Source organism: Penaeus vannamei, chromosome 24 (genome assembly GCF_042767895.1).
Source record: "Penaeus vannamei isolate JL-2024 chromosome 24, ASM4276789v1, whole genome shotgun sequence".
Taxonomy (NCBI): domain Eukaryota; kingdom Metazoa; phylum Arthropoda; class Malacostraca; order Decapoda; family Penaeidae; genus Penaeus; species Penaeus vannamei.
Genome location: NC_091572.1, coordinates 2077502 through 2087501, shown reverse-complemented (window position 1 = coordinate 2087501; position 10000 = coordinate 2077502). Strand labels below are relative to the sequence as shown.

Genomic DNA, 10000 nt, shown 5'->3' with positions numbered 1-10000 from the left:
ACTCACTCTGACTCTCACTCACTCTCTCTCTCTCTCTCTCTCTCTCTCTCTCTCTCTCTCTCTCTCTCTCTCTCTCTCTCTCTCTCTCTCTCACTCACTCACTCACTCACTCACTCTCTCTCTCTCTCTCTCTCTCTCTCTCTCTCTCTCTCTCTCTCTCTCTCTCTCTCTCTCTCCCCTGTTAGCCTTGTCCTTTTTCTTTTGGTTTTGTTGATTTTTTTTTACGGAATATAAGATGTTTAGTGTTAGACGTACCACAGGGATTCAAACTGTTGCGTGGAAATGCATTCGAGATTTTACTAATTAAAACTTTATTATTTCGAGAACCAATATGGACTGGAAGATTGGACGGAAAGGGTTAGAATTGAAGGTGGCGGGTTCCATTTTTTTTTTCGGTAATATGTCATGTATGTGAGGAATTTATTCATTCGTCGAAATGTATAATTATAGTTTAGCGTCTAAGGATTTGAAGTGAAAGTGCGTGTTCGGCTGATTAGCGAAGCTTTTCGCATTAGACGCCTTATTCGCCCCCAATCAATTGTATGCCATTCAAGTGTTGACAGCTGGCCAAAAGGGTTGACCACAGCCGGTGCTATGGGTTGCCTTATCTCGGAATCGGCTGCTAGGTGAGGCCGAATTGGCGCGTACGAGAGGTCCACGATCCCTCTGGCGTGTGAGAGAGAGAGAACGAGGTGGTTGGAGTAGTTTTTGGAGAACGAGGTGGTTCCAGAGTAGTTTTTGGAGAACGAGGTGGTTCCAGAGTAGTTTTGGAGAACGAGGTGGTTCCTGAGTAGTTTTGGAGAACGAGGTGGTTCCAGGATAGTTTTGGAGAACGAGGTGGTTCCAGGATAGTTTTTGGAGAACGAGGTGGTTCCAGGATAGTTTTTGGAGAACGAGGTGGTTCCAGAATAGTTTTGGAGAACGATGTGGTTCCAGAAAAATTTAGGAGAACGAGGTGGTTCCAGAATAGTTAAAGAGAACGAGGTGGTTCCAGAGTAGTTTTTGGAGAACGAGGTGGTTCCAGAATAGTTTTGGAGAACGAGGTGGTTCCAGAATAGTTTTAGAGAACGAGGTGGTTCCAGAATAGTTTTGGGAGTTGAGTGCAAGGCGTGGAGAAGGGCGAACGGGGGAAAGGGCGTGACACGCCGCGCAGCTGGAAGGGCACGGGCAATGGACAGGGATTACTCGGGAGTTCAAATGTGTTTGGAAGACTTTCGGAGACGGAAAGAGAGAGACGCGGGGCGGTGCTCGTAAGAGAGGGGTGGGAGGAGGGTGTGGCTATTTGTAGGTGGGGTGTCAGTGCCGGGAGGGTGGCGGTGGTTGTGGGTGTGTGAGGTAAGCGCCCAGGGTGACACAATCCCGTGGCACACCAGCTTGTTTATCTGGCGTTGCCTGCCCCTCCTCCCCACCCCTCCCCGCCGCCCTCCCTCCCTGTCCAGTCCTCTCGGGAAGGTGAGGCGAGGGGCACTTGGCACCCGGGCTCTATGATTCCGCGGCCGGTGGGGTGGGGGAGAGGGAGGGGGGACGGGTGCGTGAATGTGTGAGGCTACGTTGGAAGTGGCGATGGTTGTAGAGAGGTTGGAGGGGCCCGCTTCGGGGGTCGGGAAGCACTCGCCGCGGGGGAGGGCGGAAAGAGCAGCGGTGCCTGGGGAATGCGGGATCAAGGGGCTCCTGACGGCGAGGCGTAGGCGGCGGCGAGGGAGGGAGGGCGGGGAGGGGGTGTCGCTTGCGGAAGGGGCTGACGGCGAGGGGACAAGGGGAAGGGGCGACGTCTTGACCGGGTGACACCTCTGGTCCGTCGAAGAAAGTCCCGTGGAGGGTCTGTCACCCCGGGAACACGGGTGCTGGCTGCCCAGGTGGGTGGAGGGACACCAGGATAACCTTCACTCATTTATTATTTCATCCAATAAAGAAAAAAAAACCTTGCTGCGGCCTTATCGCGAGTTTCAACATTGCACCGTGTGTAAGGTCATTTTTTTTTGTAAACTTCATTTTATTGACATTAAAGAAGAAACACATCGGTGATTTTTTGGGATTCGTAGAGGCAGTCCACCGTCCACTGTAAAACATGTATGTAGGATGCCATAATTGTCATTGATTAAATGCGCACGCATTGATTTCTCTCTCTCTCTCTTTCTCTCTCTCTCACTCTCTCTCTCTCTCTCTCGCTCTCTCTCTCTCTCTCTCTCTCTCTCTCTCTCTCTCTCTCTCTCTCTCTCTCCTCCTCCTCCTCCTCCTCCTCCTCTCTCCCCCCTCGATCTCTCTCCTCCTCTCCCCCTCTCTCTCTCTCCAACCTTCCTTCCTTCCCTCCCTCCCTCCATCCCTTCCCTCCCTCCCTCCCTCCCTCCTCCTTCCTCCTCCTCCTCCTCCCCCCCCACTCGCATGCATGCCTCCCCATACACCTGCATCCGAAACATCATCGCGAGCTTTGACGCTCCTTCGCTCACCAGAAGCGGGCGCGTGAGTCACTGTTTCTCCTTTTCACACGGACGGCACTCCGGCTGCGTTGAAAACTTTCCACCCGGTCAAGTCAGACGACAAGCTTCTCAAAGTGCAGGTCCCTCCTCGACATCTGACGTTTGTGACTCGGGTGTGCTTGGCCTGTCGCCAGACATCGCTACTAACGTTGTTTTTTTTTTCCCCGATCGCCATTTTTTTTCTCTCTTTCTCATCGCATAGCTAAAGGGATGCATAAGCCTGCATGTGTTGCACGTGAATGCGCGCGTTCGTACTCGCTTGCTCGCTCGGTCAGTCTGTCTGTCTGTCGGTCAGTTCACATGGTTACTTATTGGTGCACATGCATTTGCACTTCATACATTCACTCACTCGCTCACCTATTCACACTCGTTTGCTCACTCACTCACGCTCGCCCTGTTGTTCATTGATATATTTTATGCGCTACAAATGTTCAGCATTTTGTACCCAAACGGTAGACATTTCCTAACTAGGTACGTGTGTTTTCCCTGAAGCTGAAATCCCGAGCTATTGTTCCGGCTCATTTGAGGGATCCTGCGCCAGCTTTTGCGATTTCTGTCACCGTCGGTCCTGTGGTTGGTTAGTGGTTTGTGGGCGTCAACGGCAGCCTCCGGGCGTGCGCTGATGGCTGCACTCTGCTGGCCCTTGCGGTGCTTCCGGTCATTCTTCTTGTTCTCCGCCGGGAGATGCTCAAGGAGCAGACGTTCGGTAATCGGAACCGAGTGACGTCACCGAGTGCCAGGGACCCGTAGCCCGGCCGCCGGTGACGTCGTTCGCTGCCGCCTTGCGCTGGCGATTCCGCGTGTCGGCCGCGCCTTCCGTCTGACGCGGCTCTCGAGGCGTCGTCGCCGAGTTGGCCCTCGGCGCATCAGCCAGATCGTCTGACGGCGCAGGCGGATCACTATAGCCGCGGGTGACACCTGTGCTATGTGGGGGTGAGTCTGTATCCACAGCGTGTGGTGTTGGCAGGGAAGTGCCACGAAAACGTTGGTTGGCATGCGTTCGCTATGCCAGGCAGGTCAGGCAAGTGGCGGGGCCGCGGAGGGCCTCCTCCCGTACAGCCGTGGCGGAGACGGAGGCGTCGCCGGAAGCCTCCCAAGTGTGTTTGGGGGCGAAGGCGAGGCCCTCTGCACGAGCCCTTCGGGGAGAATATATCTTTGGGACGCCTCGGCCGGGCGCTGCGGACCTTGGGCGCGGTCAGACGAACTCGGAGCTAAGACCCCAAAGCATGCATGGATGGCGGGGAATGGCGTGGCGGGTGTTTGATGCAGCTACAAGAATACATGGGCTCCGGGCAAGCATTCACTGGCTCCTGCGTCCGTGGCTCATGCTGTGTGTTGTGCTGATGACGAGAAGGAAGTTCACTTGCTCGGTTGTTGATGCAGGATAATGATCACAGATACGAGAAGGGTGATAGTCGCAAGTATAAGGTAGCATTGCCCTCTTTTGTGGCATAGTTCTAGTAATCCGACGTTAGTCAAAGCCGAGGACGGTTAAACTTGATTGTTGGGCGTGATGACGGACGTAAGAGGAAGAACGGGTCGGAATGGGATAGAGACAGCTGATATTGATACGCTGATGAGATATTTTGGCTGGCAATGAGGTCGTGTGGCGTGCGCGCCCACGAGTCGTCAGCTCTGACAGCGGAAGGACACGGGGCTAGAGGGAGAGTTGGTCAGTGTTTTCCCGGGAGTGACGTTTCGATGGACCAGTTTGGGTTGCCGGTGCGTCATCCCGTCCAAGGTACCCAGGACCTGCCTCGCCGTCTATTAGCGGCTCGTGGCGGCGGGGCAGCTTAGACTCGGGCGGGCTGCAGTTGGTTCCTGGGGCCGGAGGGCGCGGGGGGGAAGGGCGGCCGTGTATGGCGTCGGGGCGATGGGCGAAATGACAACTCGGGGGCGTTTTGTTCGGCGCTGATGTGGGACGGGGGGCGTTGTCGCCTGTACAGTTCGCCGTATTCCACACGGGCCTTCAAGCTCAAGATGTATTCTCACTTTTTTGTGTGAGAGAGGAAGCAAGTGGGGAGGAGGGAAGGAAGGGGGAGGGAAGGATGGAAGGGGGAGGGAGGGAAGGAAGGGGGAAGGAGAGCAGGAAGGGGGAGGGAGGTAAGAAAGAAAGAGAGAGGGAGAGAGATTGAAGAGGTTTACATGAATTTCTCAAGCTTCGGTAACCTAGTTCTTTTATTGGCTGTCGTGGGATTATAACTCCCCCTTCTGGTGATAACATCGACAGAATTGCCAAAAACATTTTTCGCAAATGCGAAGTAGAGCTCGCTTAGTGGTTTGTTCAGCGCCATTACTAATGTATTGAGCTTTTATATGCAATGAAAATAAAGTTAATGCTACATTTTGATTCATCAGTTTGTCTCTGCGTGTCCACTTCATTTTCCATCTTCTCCGGCGACACCTACGCATAACCTGCGAATAAATGAGAGCACTTCCTCCGGGGCGGGCTCTTTCATCTCGGACTGTCACGGTCTCGTTTTCTTTTGGGCGGTGTATGCACGCACCGCATGGCGCCTCCGTAATTCCACTCGCGGCAATCTCCCTCTGATTCCGCCGCATTCCACGTCCGTCCACCGTCTTGGGGGTTCTCCGGAGTCCACCCCCCACTCCACCCCACCCCACACACACCCCATTGCTACCTGGAATCACGGGCGTCTGGGAAGGGCCACCGTCCTTCTTTTTTGAGGGACTTCCAAGGACCTTCCAAGGGACTTTTCTCCCCCCACCCCCCTCGTTGCAAAGTTCACGGTCGTCAGCGCCAGTGCCCAGCGCGCCCCAACTCTGCCCGGGAGTGAAGGTGCAGCGCTCGGGGAGGCGGTGCGGGCGGTGCGGGCGGCGCTGGAAGGGAGCAGCGACCGCGGGGGAGTGAAGGGCCCCGAGTCCCTTCCTCTGCGCTGACCGATAGCGAAGCTTTCACTTACAGCGTCAGCGAAGTCTGGGTTGTCATGGCAACGCGCGCGCGGCCCTGCGACGACGGAGGGAGAGAGAGAGAGAGAGAGGCTTGAAAAGGGAACGGGATTCGAGCGGATTCGAGCGGCCGCGCGGGTTTCGCGCCAGGAGGGGGGGGGGGAGTACGGGTAGGGGTAGCAGGAGTAGTGAAAGGAGGAGTAGTAGTAGTGGTGGTAGTTGGAGGGGGAGCAGTGGTAGGAGGATTAGGAGTAGTGGTAGTAGTAGGAGCAGCAATGGTAGTAGCAGGAGGAGTATTGGTAGTGGTAGTAGTAGTAGTGGTGGTAGTAGGAGTAGTGGTAGTAGTGGCAGGAGGAATAGTGGTAGGAGTAGGAGTAGGAGTAGTGGTGGGTGTAGGGGTAGTAGTAAGAGTAGTGGTGGTAGTAGTAGTAGGGGTAGTGGTAATAGTAATAGTAGTAAGAGTAATGGTAGTGGTAGTTATAGGAGTAAGAGTAGTGGCAGTTGCTGGAGGAAAAGTAGTGGCAGTTGTCGGAGTAAGAGGAGTGGAAGTGGCAGGAGGAAGAGTAGTGGTAGGTGTAGTGGTAGTAGTAGGAGTAAATAAGAGTGCGGGACTAGTAGGAGTAGGGAAAGTGATAATAATAGGAATAGAAGTAGTGGTACCAGTAGCAGAAGTAGTAGTAGTAATCATGTTAGTAGTAGCATTACTTGTGCTCTTAATAGTATCGCATATTTCTTGTGGAGTACCACTATTGACGTCATTGTTATAGCCATGATGTTATCCTTATCCTTACCCAACATATCCCCACCTCAGCAGGTGGCATATGTTGCTCTCACACTCGGACCTCCCCCACTACAGCCACCTGCTCCACCTGCTCCCACTAGAGCCACCTGCTCCACCTGCTCCACCTTCTCCTACTAGAGCCACCTGCTCCACCTTCTCCCACTAGAGCCACCTGCTCCACCTTCTCCCACTAGAGCCACCTGCTCCACCTGCTCCACCTCCCACTAGAGCCACCTGCTCCACCTTCTTCGTTAGGCCGTTATACTACGCAGTCCCGCTTCCCGTTACGGTTACCAGCTGCCTGTACTACTGTTAGCCCCGCGTAGCAGTTGACCGTGCGTGTGTGTAACTGTGACGCACGTGATGACGTCTTCAGCGGAGGCTCATTCACAGTTTCTGATTTTTAACAACTTTTCCTTTAAAGCCGATAGTCGTTAAGACAATTTTCATCCTGGGGGGAGAAGCCAGCGGACTGACGTTACGGATGATTGCCGGTAAAGGGGTCTCCTCTTCCGCGGATGGAGAGGAGTAGAGGTGGAAGTGAGAAGAAGGAAAGGGGAGGGGAAGGCCCCCCCCCCATCCCGCTCCTGGGAGGGGGAGGAGGGGGGTTAGGGGGTTGGGGGGTCGGCGCGTGCTTTCCATCTTTTAAGCGTTTTCACCTCGCGGGATGAATGAGGAAATCGGAAATATAATCTCTCTGCGGATCCCTTTGTTCCTCGTATTTTAAGAGGAGGGCGCGGGGCACGGGACGGGACGAGGAGGAGGATGGCGAGCGTAATGCGTAAAGGCGTAGTAATTCCCCGGCAATAGCACCCCTCCCTCCCACTCTCCCCCTCCTTCCCTCTCCTCCCCCAACACGCACGCACTCACACACGGCGTCTCGTTCAACCTCTCTCTTCTCTTGGCAGTCTTGGGGCGAACTCCTCTTTTTTCCCCAGCTCCGGCTCCTCCTGTACCGGGTGCAGGAGACCGAATCATGAACGGGTATATATGTGCGTGTTGTTCGACTGCAGGAGACCGCTTCGCCTGGCCGTGTCCTTTGTTGTACTGGGTACCGGTACGTCGCATAGAGAGGCCCTATGTTTGTATGTGTGTATTGTATGTGGAGACGGCCAAGGGCAATTGATTACTCGCATATTACTCTTCTTTCAACATTAAAGTCCCACCTGTTTCCATGACCACGAGTATCAACCATGAACTCCACGTTAAAGCTATGTTGAGTATTGACTATTATCTATGAATGACGAAACCACGGGGAATCAATAGCACATGCAGGTTGCTAAATAAAAGTCCCATTCTCTCTCTCTCTCTCTCTCTCTCTCTCTCTCTCTCTCTCTCTCTCTCTCTCTCTCTCTCTCTCTCTCTCTCTCTCTCTCTCTCTCTCTCTCTCCTTCGTTATTTTATCGAGAGCATTTTACTTCATCCAGAAATATTTACACAGGAAACGCACGTGTGCCTTGTGTATATTTATTTTTATCTTCCTATTTTCGTAACCCGTTGATGGAAAAAATAGCAACCTGTCCCTCACTTTTCCTTACTTTTGATACCATCTACTCGGCTGACTAATCTTGCCTCGACCTGCGCTGCCATTCAACTGGCCCCGTATTTCATCGAAAACAGTTTCTGCGAAATGCTGAAATATGTCGAGTCAGTGTTCGCAGCGGTTGTTGCAGGTTGAATAGCGGATCGGATACAGCGCAATCATTCACGGCTTCGGTCGACCCCCATCACGTACCCAGCGGAGGCCGAAAAAAAAGGGGTAGAGTTCCCTTCCCCCACTTTTTCACTGCGCCATCAGCCATAGGGTATCCCCCACAACGGGGAGTGGATTTTCGTCTTAATTACCCGTCGTCCTGTTCGGCAACCATAGAGCACTGCCTACAGTAGCGCTACGGTTCTAGCAGCGACTGTGGAGTAACATGATTTTGTTCTATTTTTTCCGTCCTTGGCATGAGGTAATGTCACTATTTAACATGCCCACCACCCAGCTAGTGCCCAAACTACAACACCTACGAGCAGCAGCCTGCCCTGCCAGGCAACGTGCTCAGCATTTCCAGCCTTTTAGCTCTTCCATGCTTGAGGTACACAAACAAGAGAGGGGGAGCGAGAGGCAGAGACCCTATTTATTTTTAGGAACAAACAAGCGACCAGGTCTTGCGGTAATGGTAGCTGTAGCTGCACTAGAATGAAGGATGCGTTTAAATGGACAAAACATAGGTCGTGGCTGTTGTTCAGGGTATTTAATTGGGTATTTGCAAGTTGTTATTGAGGTTGCAAGGCAGTCGGAGGTTGAGGTGGCGGGGAGAGGGGGTGAGGGGATTTGCACCGTAGCGCTACCACAGGACAAAGCCTTTTTGACTTCGGTTTTCACAGCACTACTTTCAGGCGACCGTATCTATTATCCGGCGGATTTGAACATCAGGCGAGAGGGCGTGACCATGGCTGCAGGCGACCATGAGCGCTCGTTAGAGGTCCTGTACTTGATAGAGCAGCTGAAGTCGCTTTAGCGGGGGTGGTGTTGCAGGGCTCACAGTATCGGGGTCAGACCGAGCCACCACGACCGCTCCCGCCGCCACCATTATCAGTGTCTGGCAGCGGTGCACCCGTGCTTCATCGAACATCGCGCCTCTTGTACACCATAACTATCGTACGGCACTCAACCATCACACCACAAACTGCTCTGATTGCTTTTTTTTTCCTCTCCACTTCGTTTCACCGGCAAATACCCAATACTCATGTGCACGAAACATGAATCGCAGCACTGGATTTATTCATTGGCAAAGGGAAGTGAACACAACGACTGGGAGGGAGGTGACTGAAGCAGGGCGAGGCGGGCTATCCACTGTTGAGTGCGATCTGGCAGGTTGAGTCGTGCCGCTGGCTGCCTTGTTGGTGCGCCGATACAGTTGCCAACTAGCTGAAACTTCACTATTATTTGATTCGATTTAACACCTCTACCCTACAAATGCTTAGTTGTGTCGATTGTTTATGTAGAAAGCTGTTTCATGGAACATCTCGTGTTCTCGATACGTAGTGACGGACGTGCATAAAGGGTTGATAAAATGACGGTGATGTTCCCGTAGCTATGGAGAGCAGCTTGGGACGAGAGCTGCGGCATGTGGGCACTGAGAAGAGCTGGGGACGATCCACATTATTGTTGTGATGGCGGAGGATCGGTAGTGAGAGTGGCTGGGGACGAGAGCGCGCCACTACCTCTGTCTTGGCGACACAGCCAGGATCGGCTCGTCGAACGTTTTCCATAACCTTCGTCCGAGTTTCGTCCTGCTGCACTTGATTTGCAACTCGTAAATTGCATCCGAGGGATACGGGGCGCCCGAAATCGTAAAGCTTCCAGGGCGTGCGACGCGACGTGGAAATAAAGTTCAATGAAGCAATGCTGCACGTTTGTTTAGTATCGTTGTGACTTCAGGAAAATAATGGGTGTGGGCTCCTTTGCGAACGTCTTGGCTTGGAGAGGCGTCTCGCACTAGTTTATGTATGCTTGTATACATATACTCATATATTTGTGTGTGTGCGTTTGTTTGTGTGCGCGTGCGTGCGTGCGTGTGTGTGTGCGTGCACGACAGGAGTGCAATGAGCGCCCTTGAATTCACCGCCTCCCGTGGCAGATGGGCGGCGCAGGCGGGCAGTGAAGACCTTGCTCCTGCGTCTAGGAGCATGCCAGGGTCAACAGTACCTGGCAAGTAGGCATTGCCTACCCGTCTCTTGCCCTTCAGAACGCCTCCCAAGGTTTGGATTCTTGATGTTCACGCTCCAAGCGGAGGCGACACCGGAATAAGCGTTCCGATGCATTGAGGGTCACACACAATGA

The 10000-nt window shown here is 53.4% G+C and overlaps 1 protein-coding gene across 17 annotated transcripts in view; it reads left to right on the top strand.

The window, feature by feature from the left end:
- The window catches only part of Sin3A (SIN3 transcription regulator family member A), a 79948-nt gene that overhangs the window by 12786 nt on the left and 57162 nt on the right, over nt 1-10000 (top strand). The window lies entirely within an intron of this gene.